At 35.2% G+C, this 15,235-nt stretch overlaps 1 pseudogene; it reads right to left on the bottom strand.

The window, feature by feature from the left end:
- Positions 1-11,010: 11,010 nt before the first annotated feature.
- Positions 11,011-13,686, bottom strand: LOC143662444 (putative E3 ubiquitin-protein ligase MARCHF10 pseudogene; annotated as a pseudogene).
- Between the last annotated feature and the right edge of the window lie 1,549 nt (positions 13,687-15,235).

The raw sequence follows: 15,235 nt of genomic DNA, 5'->3' as shown, positions 1-15,235 counted from the left end.
CCTTTGATGTCTGTGAGATACCTCAGACTCAGAGTTAGAATTCTGCAGCTCTATTATTCTGCATTATTTCATACAGCCACTGTTAAAGAAGTTGAAAAAGAGATCAGACCTCAATTAGAGATATGAATAAAGCTTATCTGGTTAGGACTAAGGTAAATCAAAATATAGGGTAAAGGATGATATTATATGTATTTTTAAACTTCAGCTTCTATGTGAGACCAAAGGAAAAAAATATTTATCTGGCCCCAAATTTAAATTTACTGTAGCCCATTACCTAATTTAACCTGTCTGGTCAGTTTATTTAAACAACATAATTACATAGAACCTAAAATAAGAAATGAGACCTTGTTATTCTGTACAGGTTCATGTGATACCCAGATACATCCTAGAGTATTTGCGGCAGAAAATAAGAAAGTATTTGCAGAGTTCCTTGAGGTTCTGGAGAACAAAATGTGGAACTATTAAATTTCCCCAGCTGGGAAATTCCCGATATTCTCTCAAGTATTAGGGACTCCTAGTTTATTAGGCCAAGCCCTCAATCTTGCAATGGCAAAACTTCTGTAATGGCAAAGCTAAGCCTACTTATAATTATGCCTAAGAGTTACCCCTAGAGAACCTTTTCTGTTGCTCACATGTTGCCTCTCACTCTAAGCCAAATTCTGCAAATAAACTCACTACCCTCCCACCTACATGGGATATGATTCCCAGGTATATAAGTCTCTCTGGCAATGTGGGGCATGACTGTCAGGGATAAGCCTGGCTCTGGCATCGTGGTATTAAGAATGCCTTCTTGAACCAAAGCGGGAAAAGAAATGAAACAAAATAAAGTTTCAGTGGCTAAGAGATTTCAAATAGAGTTGAGAGGTCATTCTGGAGGTAACTCTAATGCAATATTCAGTCAGATATCACAAACTGTCATAGTATGCCAAGCTTCAACCAACAGTATTCCTGAAAACCCTAAAGTATACCCTGGGCTCTATCTAAGACTCTATGAAAACTTTTATTTAAGTTTATTTTTTCAGAAATGTAAAACTTCCAGATTGCTCCTATGCCATATAGGCCCTGAAATGTAGAGGTACTGGTCTCCCCAAGAATATCAAGTTTCATTCCTTTACTCCATAATGTTGACACCCTTTTTCAGCACAAAGAACTTAGAGTGGCCATTGCCCAGATATCCCCAAAGAGCGGGAGAAGGATCAAATAAGGAGGATGTGTGACTGAGAAATTAGGATTTACAAATGATTGTGACTACTGACTCATTATATAGATATTTCTTTTTAGTTTCTAGCGTATAGAATAGCCAAAAGGAAATATCTGCAATTGTTGAACTGTAATCCAGTAGCCTTGATCCTTGATAATAATTGTATAACTATATAGCTTTTATGTTGTGACCATGTGATTATAAAAACCTTATGACTGATACCCCCCTATCCAGTGTATGGATGGATGAATAATTAAAAAAAGACATGCATGAAAAAATAACAATAATAATAAATTGGGAATATGGGGAAATACCCCTACCCAAACTATGGACAATAGTTAATAGTCCATTAAAATAAAAAATTATTATTACTTTAATAATTTTTCATCAATTTTAACAAATTTAACTAGTGTAAAAAATAATAGAATTACAAAAACATGCTATCATCAATTGTAACAAATTTTCTATATGAATGCAAAGATTCCACAACAGTGCTGTTGGTGGGGTGGTGTCTGGGACTCCTGTATTTTATGCATAATTGTTCAGTAAACCCACAATTTCTCTAATAATTTTTTAAAAATAAAATGTCAACTATTTAACATCCTACCATGAGGTAGCACGTACTAGATAATAGTTTGTAGAAACTTAACCAAATATTAGATTATATCGTTGGATAAATTTTAAAATTTTGAGACTATAAAACTATTAATTGGCTGAATCGTTGCCCCATACTATGCCAGTTTTCTCAACCCTTTGATGCCTCGCTTTTTAGGCCAATATTTGACACTAAGATAAACAGCCTATAGATGAGTTATTCTGCTTAGACTGCTACAGTCACTATTCATCATTTAGTGTCAAAAAACCTGAGTATTTTAGTTTCAGTTTTTAGTTTTAATTTCTTTGTTTGATAATATTAATGACAAGTTCTTCCTTTTTTTTTTCCTGCATGTGGAAGAGAACTAGTTTGAGCTAAAATATGTAAGTTAAACTATAGCCCTCATTTATTTATTACTGTGTACCATATAGTAATTCACTTTATCACTCTTGTGAAATTAATGCCCAAGATGTCTGAACCAGTTCCCTACCTTGAGCATCTCCCTTCTGAACTACATGCTCATTGGATTAAAAACTGCCATAATTATAGAGGACTCTTTTATATATAAGGTAGTGTGGCATATAAGAGGTTTAATATATTACTAGGCAGTATTAGAGAAAGCCTACCGTGACAAAGCCTTCTAACTTTCCATAAGTAACCAAAACACTGCTAACTTCCTCACAGAATATCTTTAGGATATTCTAAAGCTAGAATATCTTTATTCTAGCCTCATGGAATTATATTTAGGATATGCTAAAGGTAGAATATATTTATTCTATCTAACAGTCCTTTTAAATTGGAAGAGAGAAATGAGGTTATTGGGGATATGGGACTTGTCTTAAAACAGCCTGAACCAAAAGTGAAATTTCTTTAAAATCTTGTATTTCATCTTAAAAATTGATGGGCTTCCAAATCACATTCCATTGCATTTTTTGATTGTGTCTTAATACTAAGGTTTTCTTTTGTATCTTTAATTTTCTTTGAGTAGGTATTAATTCATACATAGCTGTGTGATTGGCAGACCCCTCGCCGGGTAAGGACCAGTACAGGAGATGGTTCCATCAGCCCTGGGCCCCAGAGGAAGCCATCTGTATAGGATGCTCTCATTTCTCCCCTAGGCAAATTTCTCCTCTAGATAAGTTTCTCCACTTGCAGATGGACAGCAGCATCTGTGGTTGTACCTTGGAGGTAAATGAGGGCATTATTAACTCTGGCTCTGTGAGTCCCTCTTCGTTTATCCAGGTGAATTCATTTTATCTCCTATCACTTCTTTTAAACAAGGTCATGGACTCCACCCAAGTCTTACCTTTCAGGTGCACTGGAAAGGTATACTGGAAAGGAAACGAGAATATGTTGCAGTGGATTTCTTATAAAACCACAGACTGCTCTAGTACTGATCCTCTGAGAAGAGTATGACCTTGGGAGAGTTACCATGACAACACCCCCTGAAATACTGGAATTCTTCAGAAAGGAATTTTCATCAAGCAAGTCTGAAGAAAACTTCCCTTTTCCAATACTTTGGAGTCTGGGAAAGATGTTTTTCCTTCTAACCCTACTCGAAACTGATTTGGATGTACATCATCTCAACTATAAAAATTAAAGAGAAATAAAAATAGTCTCTAGTATGTGGCTCATATGATTTATTACTACAGCCTAATAGTGACAGATACTGTTTTTGGGGTTGCTGTTTTTGAAACAGTAATTAATGTGAATTCTCTAAGTAAAACAATTGCATTTGGCAGCTCTTTCCAGAAACTTAAAATTATCGCTTAAAATTGATTGAGCCAAATACTTTTCATGAATTGTTTTTTTACATTTTAATTTGTTACAACAACCGCTTGAGTTGGCATTTTACGAATGTGAAAATGGAATCTGAAGATTAGCCATTTAATAATTGATACCTTTCTATTGCCTTACAACTAATAAACATTGTTGTGTACTACCATTTAAATACATGAGGGTTTGGGGTGGGGAGTGTGAATTCTGAGGCCCCCTGCCTCTTCAGTTGAATCTTAGCTCTCCCGCTTATTAAATCTTTAAACTTGGGTAAGTCACTGACCTTGTAAGTTTCTCTGTTTCCTCATCTGAAAACGGGAATTGAAAAGAGTACTTGCCTCATGATGGTGTTGTAAAAATTACAAACATTCATTGTTACTATTAGGGGATATAGTATTTAACTAATTCATCCTGTGATTTTATTTTATAGGTCACACCAACCTGGAGATTAAAACTAGATCCACAAAGTAGCAGATGAGGTCTTCTGCATTTAATAACATTATAGTTGTGGTTTAACCAGTTTGTGAGTAACGCTGAAGGTCAATGGCATGTAATGTGTAACATTGCTGAGATCTTAATCATAGATACAAAAATGCTTGTGTGTGGGAGGAGAACTTAGCTACCCACCTCTTAACTCAGCTTGATTGTTCCTTCTGATCAAACTGCTGGCAGTAGTTCTTGCAAAATGGTAAAACAAGAACACATTTTCTTGCATGTGCTTTAAACGACGTGTCGGTGATGGAAAAGAAGAATGTGCTGAAGTCTAAGAACAGAATGGGGCTTAGTTAGAAAATGCAAGCTTCGGGTAAATGAGATAGTGGCATATTACATTCAGTTTCAGCTGCTTTATTTTCTGAATGTGTCTAACATGCTATCCTTAGACAATTAAGACCTGGAAACTCATGAAACTGTTTCAGTGGATGATCAAACCATATTTGTTTTAATTACATCGTAATTGAATTTCACTTTTGTAAAAGTCAGGGTCCAAGCAGGTAAGAAGAAGCATGCTGCAAGTTATTGAGGGAAGTAAATAAAGGATTTGCAAGTGGGAGGGTATGGGAAATAAGCAAGCAATGGTTCATTGCTCCAACAGAAGCAAAAGTGGGAAGCTGTATTGTAGGCCTACGATGGCAAGGGGTGGAGGTGGTTGCCTGAGCCAGGAGAGGGTATTGCCTATTCTACAGGGTGCCAGCCTTCCCACGGCACCCATCCCATGGCAACTTGACCGCCCTTATATTCCTTTCATCATCTGATCTTCTGCTGGTGCCTCCCATTGGCTGAATCTTGACTAAAGTCAAAGAGTAAGGAGATCTCTTGATGGATACAACAAAGGTCCATGGCCTGAGGCACAAAGTAGGAGGGAGGTTGGAAGAGCTAATGGAAAACATTCAGCACAATCCTGCATATATCAAATCATTAAAGGTTAAAGGTTTGAAGGTTTCTTAAACATTTGACTCATTTACTCAGTCCAGTCAACAAATATTCACATATTGTATGCTGAGTATTATTCTAGTAACCAGGAATACAGCAGTGAACAAGAGACAAAAAATCCGGTTTTATGGCACTTACAGTCTAGTGGGAGTTATAAGTAATGCCATTTTATGAAGGTAAGTTATGTGCTCTAAAATTATTTGTGGATTTGGATATTCACAAAGTTTTCTGAATGGATTCTTCTTGAATACCAAGACAATATTTATTCCTCAGTCTTTCATTCATTTTCTAACAAATTAATATAAGGCTCTTCTTTTTCCTGTGAACCCAGTGTTCTTTCCCTTAGGATGAGTTTATTTCTAGCAGCCTCTAAGTCACTTATGTACATATCTCAGCAGACTAGTCTTACCCTTTATACTGTTAATACCTGTATGGTAGAATAGCAAAGAGTAAATAATTATATTGAAAAAGAGTATAAAAATTATAGACTAGTAGAGAAAATAAATTGAATAAGAAAAAATAGCTCATCTGTATAAACAAGGCTATAAAGAAGAGGAAATATGCAGAGAACTGGCAGGACAAATTTAAGCACGAATTAATTTGGCAGGGTAAGTCCAAAATTATCTATAAATTGGAATAAATAGAAAATAATGAAATGTTTCAGTTTAGAAAAATTTTAAGAATGAATTAAAAAACTAAAATCCAACCTGTTGCTGTCTATAAGAAACTCTTCTAAAATAAAACAAAGTATAAATTTTTAAAGTAAAGAAAAATAACCCATGCCAGTAGTAATAAAAGGAAATGGAATGAAGACATTTTATAGTATGGAAAATAGACTTATGAGGAAGAAATACTACAAGAATTAAACAATGTCACATCATAAAAATAAAATGATCCTTTGCATCTAGTAACAAAAATTCAAACTACATAAAGTAAAAATTAACAGAATTATATGGGAAAATAAACGAACCCTCCATGAAGGTGAGTATTCTACTGTTAGAAAAAGCAGACCCCCAAAACAATAATGATAAAGATTTAATAAAAACAGATAAATTCAATGTGATAGATTTATGTGTAATACCATATTCAACAGCTGCAGAGTATATAGTTTTAATAAGAACATAAAAAACTGATCATATTTTAGATAATAAAGCAAGCCTAAATGCATCTCAAAGTATTACTACTATGCTATCAAATTAAAAGTTGATAACTAAAAGTGATAAAGATAATGCTTATAAAAACATTTAAAACTTATGTCAAAGAAATAATAAATGTTAGGAAAATGTTAATAATTGAATGATAAGTATATAATACACATCATGAATTATGAAATATGGAATTAATAAAAAAAATAGAAAGCCTAAAATCTTGTATCTGTAAAGAAGAAGGGCTGAGTAAAGCATCTGTCTTAAGCAGTTAGAAAAAGGACAGCAACATAAACCTAAGGGAATAGGAAATCACTTATTGTTATAGGATTTCTTATTACGTTTCATAAATCATTGAGTTTTTAGGATAATTGAGAAAAAAAGAACAAATAGAATGATGTACACAGAACCTTTTTTAAAAAATAATTTTTAATTTTTAAAAAAAATATTAAAAGAAAACACCAAACAAATGCAAACATTCATAACTTTTGATCATTCCATTCTATATATATAATCAGTAATTCACAATATCACATAGTCGCATATTCACTATCATCATCATTTCTTGGAACATTTGCATCTATTCAGAAAAATGTACACAGAATCTTAACAAGCAGTTTTGTAATAAGAAATAATAAAGATCCTTCAGCAATTAAAATATCGACAGGTAGCAGAGCCCTCATAGTACTCTTTGTTAACAGTATACCCTTCAAAAAGCTGAGTATTTCAGAAAAATAATTTTTTGTTTCGTTGAACTATAAATTGGCTAAAAGTGTTAAGGAACAGTAATAAAAGACTACTTACTTCTCTCCTAATACATTCTCCTTACCAGTACAGATACTATTTTCTTTTCCCTACCCTCGGCTGTTACATTTATCTTCTGATCTATGTAAAGCTGCTTTTTTTTTTCTGATGCTGGGATTTTGTAGACTAAAGTGATCATTTACAGAGTTTTGAATTTCATAGCAAAATATACATCTTTAATTGAATATTAAATTAAGTATGCACATATGTTTTTTGCTAGGAAAGAATATCATCATTTAATTTCTTCTTCTTTTTCTTTTTTTTTTTTTGCATGGGCAGGCACCAGGACTCAAACTTGGGTCTCTGGCATGGCAGGCAAGAATTCTGCCACTGAGCCATCATCGCACCGACCTCATCATTTGATTTTAAAATCAAAATCTTAATTTAAAAAAATGGAGAAAGAAAAAGTTATCAGCATTATACTGCCCTGTCTTTTTCCTGCAATGGTCATTGCTTGTTGGTAATTTCATTTTAGAGGTGCATCAATTGACAAAGCAGTGTTTGAGAAACACTGAAGAATAGAGGCTAATGCCTATTCAATTATATTTGAATTACTGTAAAGGAACATCAACTAAAATTGGGAGTCTTCTGTACTGTCATTGTGTTCATCAGTGACCCTCCAGTGACAGTTTTCAGTTTCATCATCCTTAGCCTAAAATCACCCTCAGACACAGTTGATCTCACCTTCCTTCTTGGTAGTTTCTTCACTTGCTTCCAAGAACCCACACTCACACATTCCCTAGGTTTGTTTGTTTGTTTGATTTTCAGTGGTCACTACAGAAATTCCTTTCCTACTTTTCTTCTCCCCACTGCCTTAATTTTGGACTGTCCCAAAGCTCAATCATTACTGTCTCTTTCCTTTCTCTCTCTCTGTTTCTTTCTCTAATCATTCACTTGTAATTGAGCTCATTCACCAAAGACGTTAAATTCATCTATATGATGACAATTCCTAAATTTACATCTCTATTCCAGATTGCTCTCTTGAACTCCAGACTTAATATCCACTCTTTACTTGACTTCCACAACTTCGATGTCAAATCTCAATATTGTGTCCATAAGCAAACTTCTTCTCTTCCTTATGTAGCAGAGGGCTCTGGTGCTTGCATCAAATGCCCTCTGCCCACTTTTAATTTCAGCTTCACCTGTGGTTGATGATTTTGTGTGAGCTCAAAGTCACTTTGCTTTGACAGTGTCCCATCTCAAACTGGTACTATGTCTGTCTTACTTGTGCCAGTTCCTTTTCCAATGTTTATTCTATGTTGTGGAGCAGCTGGGACAACCTTCAACTCATAGAGAATGTCCACTGGTGTGTAAAAACTCCTCTGTTTTAGATAGAATGCTCTGCAAGGCATTCTGGATGCTTCTCTTTTCTAATCTCTCTGGCTAGAAGTTCCAGTAAGTGTTGAAGAGCAGTGATGACAATATGTATCTTTGCCTATTTGAGGATATTAGAGGCAAAGCTTTTAATCTTTCACAATCGCATATGATATTAGCTATGGGGTTTTCATATATGCCCTTTATCATGTTGAGGAAATTTCCTTCTATGTCTGGTTTTCTGAGTATTTTTATCAAGACAGTGTGCTGGAGTTCATCAAATGCCTTTCCTGCATCAGTTGAGATTATCATGTTTTTACTTTTAGTTTTGTTAATGCTATGAATTACATTAACTGATTTTCTTATGTTCAACCGCCCTTACATACCTGAAATAAACCCCACTTGGTCATGATGTTTAATTCTTTTAATGTGCTGTCAGATTCCATTTGCTAGTAATTTGTTGAGAATTTTACATATATATCCATAATGGATGTTGGTCTGCAACTTTCTTTTCTTGTGGTCTCTTTATCTGATTTTGGTGTTAGGGTGATGCTGGTTTCATAGAATGAGTTATTCTTTAATTTTTTGGAAGAGTTTGAACAGAATTTCTGTTAATTCTTCTTGGAATATTTGACAAAATTCACAAATGAAATCTTCAGAGACTGGGCTTTTCTTACTTATTGCTAATCTGTTGAGATCTACTTTTTTCTTGAGTCAGTATAAATAGTTGGTGTATTTCTAGGAATTTGTCCATTTCATCTAGATTGTTTAATAAACAAAACCTCTAGGTTGTTGTAATGGCAAAGTACAGCAAATTTAATTTGTTATACAATTGTTCATAGTATCCTCTTATAATCCTTTTTATTTCTGTGGGGTTGGTAGTAATGTCACCCCTTTCATTTCTGATTTTAGTTACTTGTATCTTCTCTCTTTTGTTCTTTGTCAGTCTAGCTAAAGAAATGTCATTTTTATTGACCTTTCCAAAGAACCAACTGTAAGTTTTGTTGATTCTCTCTATTGTTTTTATTCTCTGTCTCATTTGTCTTTGCTCTAATATTTCCTATTTTCTTCCTTCTACCTGCTTTGTTTGGTTTGCTCCTCTTTTTTCCTCATTTCTCCAGTTGTGAGGTTCGTTCTTTGATTAGATATATTTCTTCTTTTTTTAATTCAATTTTACTGAGATATATTCACTCTCCATAAAATCCATCCAAAGCATACAATCAGTGGCTCACAGTATCATCATATAGTTGGGCATTCATCAGCACAATAAATTTTAGAACATTTTTATTACTCCAAAAGTAAAAATAAAAAAGAACATCTAAAACATTCCATAACTCTTATGCCACGCTATTATTTTTTGTGTCTTTATTTTATTACTCATTTGCCCATACCTGGATAAGGGGAGTGTTAGTCACAAGGTTTTTACAATCCCTTGATCACACAGTAAATGCTATATAGCTAAACAATCTTATCAAAGATCAAGGCTACTGGATTACAGTTCAACAGTTTTTAGGTATTTCCTTCTAGCTGTTTGAATCCACTAGAAACTAAAAGGAAATATTTATGTTGAGTCAGTAGTCATAATCATTTATGAGAACCTAAGTTCTCAGTTATACCTTCCCTTCAGCTGTGAGGATGGCACTAAATTTCTTCTCACTTGACCTGGTCTCTTGAGCTTAGTGTTACTTTCCCACATTGGGCCTTCTTGTTGAGCTACTGGATCTTCAGGTATATCTGGGCACTGACCATTTTAACTTCTTCATGCTCTACCTTATGGGGTAGAGGAATGACACTGGTTGATGTTCTTGAGGAGATTGGTACCCCTCAGTCTCAAGGCTTATAGGAAAAATCTGGAGGCTTTAAGTTTCTGATAAAATAAACTTAATAGTAAAACTTTTTTAGAGTCTTAGATAGAGCCCAGGGTATTCTCTAGGGTTTTCAGGAATACTGTTTGCAGGGGCTTGGCTATTCTGTGGCAATTTGCGATATCTGGCTGAAACTTGCATAAAAGTAAACTCCAGAATGACCTCTCTACTCTATTTGAAATCTCTTAGCCATTGAAACTTTGATTTGTTTCATTTTTTTCCCTCTTGTGGTCAAGAAGGCATTGTCAATCCCACAATGCTAGTGCCAGGCTCATCCCTGGGAGTCGTGTCCCATATAGTGGGGAGGATAGTGAGTTTGTTTGCAGAATTGGCTTAGAAAGAGAGGCCACATCATGAGCAACAAAAGAGGGTCACTGGGTGTGACTCTTAGGCATAATTATAAGCAGTCTTAGCTTCACTATTTCGGAAATAAGTTTCATAAAATCAAGCTCAAAATAGAGGACTTGGCTTATTAAATTTGGAATCTCTGATGCTTGACAGAATACCAGGAATATGTGGAATATTATGATTCCACATAATCATCTCATGTGGAAATTTAATAATTCCACATTTTTTCCAAGTCCCTCAAGGGGACTTTGCAAATACTTTTTTTTATTTTCTGCTCAAAATACTCTGGAATGTATTAGAGTATTATATTAACCTGCAGATATCATTCCCTATTCTAAGTTCCATGTAATTATGTTTAAATAAATAGACTAGACAGAGTAAATTAGATAGTATGCTATAAGAAATTTCAATTTTGGACCAAAATAGACATGCCTTCCTTTGGTGTTTCACAGAAGATGAAGTTATAAAATACAGACATTATCATCTTTTGCCCTGTATTCTGATTTACCTTACTCCTAACCAGATAAGACTTCAATTAGAGATATGGAAGTTCATTCTTGTTGGAGAGGAGCTGGAAGAATTCATAGAAGATAAATCACCTGGAGGACTTAGTAAGAGATTTCTGGATATAATGAAGCCCCTTGAGGCTAGCTTGTGAAGGTAATATCTTCTGCTCCCATGACATCAAATTCATGTGTAGTTTCCTGGAAAATAACTGTGGTTTTCAGCACTGGTAAATGAATTCCTATTTCTGATGCAGGACAGTAGCTGACGAACACTTAACCTTGAGTTTTCCTCTGAGTCTGAACTGTGAATTAAATTAGATGACACTGACGAGTCTACTGGAATATCTCTTTCAGAGAAGAAGACAACTATAACCCAGGAGCATAAGAGGAATTCATTGATGATCTTGGAAGTATTGATCTAGTGAAGTAAAGTAGAGAATTTCTAGAACTGTTTAAATAGGTTTGCCAATCTTTTTCATAATCATGGGTGCCAGACCTATTTGCCATGGAAGTACAATCAATAGATACACTTGCAGCATTGAGACCATTCTTTTGTCTGGGTTCAGATTTGGTATCTCATGAATGAAAGACCTTTTTCTTATTTTCATTATCACCACTGTCATTCCCTTTAGGCAGACTTCCATCACTCAGCTCAAAGTCTTAGAACATCTTTTGCTTGAGAGAGGGCTGATCTTTCACTGACCTCATGGCGTTGCTTATTTTTAATAAGCAAAGACTAAGTTCACATCTTCTTGAGGAATTAGCTCTGCAATTTTCATGATCTTCAAAATTTTTATATTTTGTCTGAGTGGTTTTATCCTAAGAAAACTACTTCTGATGCAATTGGAAGGAAGACATGGTGGGTACACACCAACCAATAGAAGTTCTTCCTCTAAGTAAGTTTCTCTTCAGTGTCATCATTTTTCTCCAGTATTTAATTGTTCTCCCTCAAGTAAGAACTTGGAATAAAATGGAATAAATACTCTGCAATGGAATAAAAATCTTTATCTCTGAACAAAAGTGGTGCCCTTTTTGGCCTTCCATTGGAGGTGAATGTGAGTGATGATCCTAAGGATTCATTCAGCACTTGAGGACTACTTGTTCCTTGGAAGGCCTGGGATAGAGCTGAGTGTGGTTCACTCTGGGAAAGAGCATTCCAGTCTCCTTTGCTAGCTATCTCAGGGATGTTCTCAGCTGTTGTCAGCTGTGAGGATAGCCTTAAGTGTCTTGTCTCTTGACCTGGCCTCTTGAGCTGAGTGTCATTTTCCCACATTGGGTCTTCTTGTTGAGCTCCTGGGTCTTAGTCCTCACCAATTTCAGTTCACTCCTATCTCTATTTGGAGCCTGATCTTTAATTCAGCTTCTTTAACAGCTGTTGTATGAAGTAATGCTGACTTTAAAAGAGCTTCAGAATTCTAAGTCTGAGTCTCAGGGGTCACAAAGATACTCAAACTTCCAGGGAACTACTAGGTTATACACAAAGAGCACAGCTTATAAGAATTTAGAAATAGCAGTTAGAACTCAGGAGTAGATGAAACTGCTGTAAGAGCATATGATCTAGGAATCTTTACAATGAGACTTATTTGAACATTTTGTACTCCTTAACCATCAATTGCCCAGTCTCTGCCTACTTTGTATCACCTGATAACCTATGCACTCAAATTCAGTTCTCAGAGTTTGCTCATTATAGTTAGTTTATATTAGTGATGCCATACATTATTTGTCCTTTTGTTTCTGGCTTAATTTACTCAACACAGTATCCTCAAGATTCATTCACCCAGTTGCATACCACACAACTCTACTCCTTCCTGCAGTTACTTAATATGCTGTCATATATATCCATGGTTCACCCCTCCATTCATCAGTCTTTGTACCCTCAGGCCACTTCCATCACTGCAAATCATGAACAATGCTACCACAAACACCAGTATACAGTACCTATTCATGTCCCTATTTTCAGTTCTTCCAAGTCTTTGTCTAATAACAGGGTTGCAGGATCATGCGACAACAGTATACTTAGCTTCCTGTGAAACCACTACACTGCCCTCCAGAGGGGCTGCACCATTCTACTTCCTACCAGCAGTGAATGATATATCTTCCTCTACGATCTTTTCCAGCACTATGTCCTTTTGCTCTTCTTCCAAACAGTTTTATTCACATATCTTACAATCCATTGTACAGTTACAATTAGTGGTTCCTGGTATAATGTCATAGTCATGCATTCACCACTACAATCTAAATGAGTACATTTGCATTTCTTCCAGAAAGAAAGCAGAGGAAAAAAGAGAAGGAAAAAAAAAAGGAAGAAAGAAAAGAGAAACAATAAGAATCTCATACCCCATACCTTTATCCTTCTCTCATTGACATTTAGCTTTGGTATACTGTCTTTGTTACAATTAATGAAAGAACACTACAATGTTAAACATATACCCTAGTTTGCATTAATCTTATATTTTCCATATACCATCTCATTTTTAATATGTTGCCATGGTGACCTTCATTTGTTCTCAAATAAAAACTTTCTTATATTTGTTCGTTTAATCACTGTCATTGTCTACTCTAGACAATGTTTCACTATGATATACAGTCCTGGTTTTTATCCTCTATCTTTTCTCCTGGTCTCATGCATGCCTTTAACTTTCCTCTTTCAAAAATACTCAATTCAGCTTTGTTCATTATACTTACAATATTGTACAGCCATCGCATAGCATTGTGCAATCCATTTCTAGACCTTTTCAATCTATCCTGTTGAACATTCTGTACTCCCTCAGCATCAAGTGTCCAAATTCTATACTCTTTCTAGCTCCTGATAAACTGTCCTTAACTTTAACTCTCAGAGTTTGCTCATGATGGTTAATTCATATTAGTGAGACCATACAATATTTGCCCTTTTGTTTCTGGCTTATTTTGCTAGGTTCATCCACATTGTTTCAATGTGGATGTGTACAGCTGTGTAATATTCCATTGTATGTACATACCACAGTTTGTTTATCCATTCGACTGTTGGTGGACATTTGAGCTATTTCCACCTCTTGGCAATCATGAACAATCCTGCTATAAACACTGGTGTGAAAATGTTTGTGCATGTCCCAGCTTTCAGTTCCTCTGAGTATTTACCTAGTAATAGGTTAGTCAGGTCATATGGTAACTCCATATTTAGCGTCCTGAGGAATAGTCAAACTCTTTTCCTGAGTGGTTGCACCATCCTATAATCCTACCAACAGTGAATGAGTGTACCTGTTTCTCCACATCCTCTTCAGCACTTGTAGGTTTCTGTTTTTTTTTTTGTTTTTTTTTTATAATGGCCATTCTAGTACGTGTGAGATGATATCTCATTGTGGTTTTGACTTGGACATCCCTAATGGTCAGTGAAGTTGAGCACCTTTTCTTTGAAAAACTATTTATCCATGTTTTTTGCCCATTTTTAATTGGTTCTTTGTCTTTTTGTTCTTGAGTTGTAGTATTTTTTTTTATATATTCTGGATATTAAACCCCTATCTGATATGTGGTTTCCAAATATTGTCTCCCATTGCATTGGCTGCCTTTTTACTTTCCTGACAAAGTCCGTTGATGAAGAAAAGTATTCTATGTTGAGGAGATCCCATTTATCAGTTTCTTCTTTCATTTCTTGAGCTTTGGTTGTAAGGGCTAGGAAAATACCTCCTACAAGACTTTTGAGATTTCCCCTATGTTTTCTTCTAACCATTTTATGGTCTTAGCTTGAATGTTTAGTTCCTGACAAAGTCCGTTGATGAAGAAAAGTATTCTATGTTGAGGAGATCCCATTTATCAGTTTCTTCTTTCATTGCTCGAGCTTTGGTTGTAAGGGCTAGGAAAACACCTCCTACAAGACTTGAGATTTCCCCTATGTTTTCTTCTAACCATTTTATGGTCTTAGCTTGAATGTTTAGTTCTTTGATTCAATTTGAGTTTGTTTCTGTATAAGGTGTGAGATAGGATCCCTTTTCATTCTTTTGGAGATGGATATCCAGTTCTCCAAACACCATTTGTTGAAAAGGCTGCTCAGTCCCAGTTGATTAGACTTGACCACCTTATCAAAGATCAATTGGCTGTATATGAGAGGGTCCATCTGTAAACACTCAATTACAGTCCACTGGCCAGTATATCTATCTTTATGCCAGTACCATGCTGTTTTGACCACTATAGCTTTGTAATATGCTTTAAAGTCAAGTAGTGTGAGACCTCCCACTTCGGTTTTCTTTCTCAAGATATTTTTAGCTATTTGGGGC

Source organism: Tamandua tetradactyla, chromosome 18, assembly GCF_023851605.1.
Source record: "Tamandua tetradactyla isolate mTamTet1 chromosome 18, mTamTet1.pri, whole genome shotgun sequence".
Taxonomy (NCBI): Eukaryota; Metazoa; Chordata; class Mammalia; order Pilosa; family Myrmecophagidae; genus Tamandua; species Tamandua tetradactyla.
The sequence above is the reverse complement of the archived record's forward strand: the minus strand, read 5'-3'. Positions and strand labels throughout refer to the sequence as shown.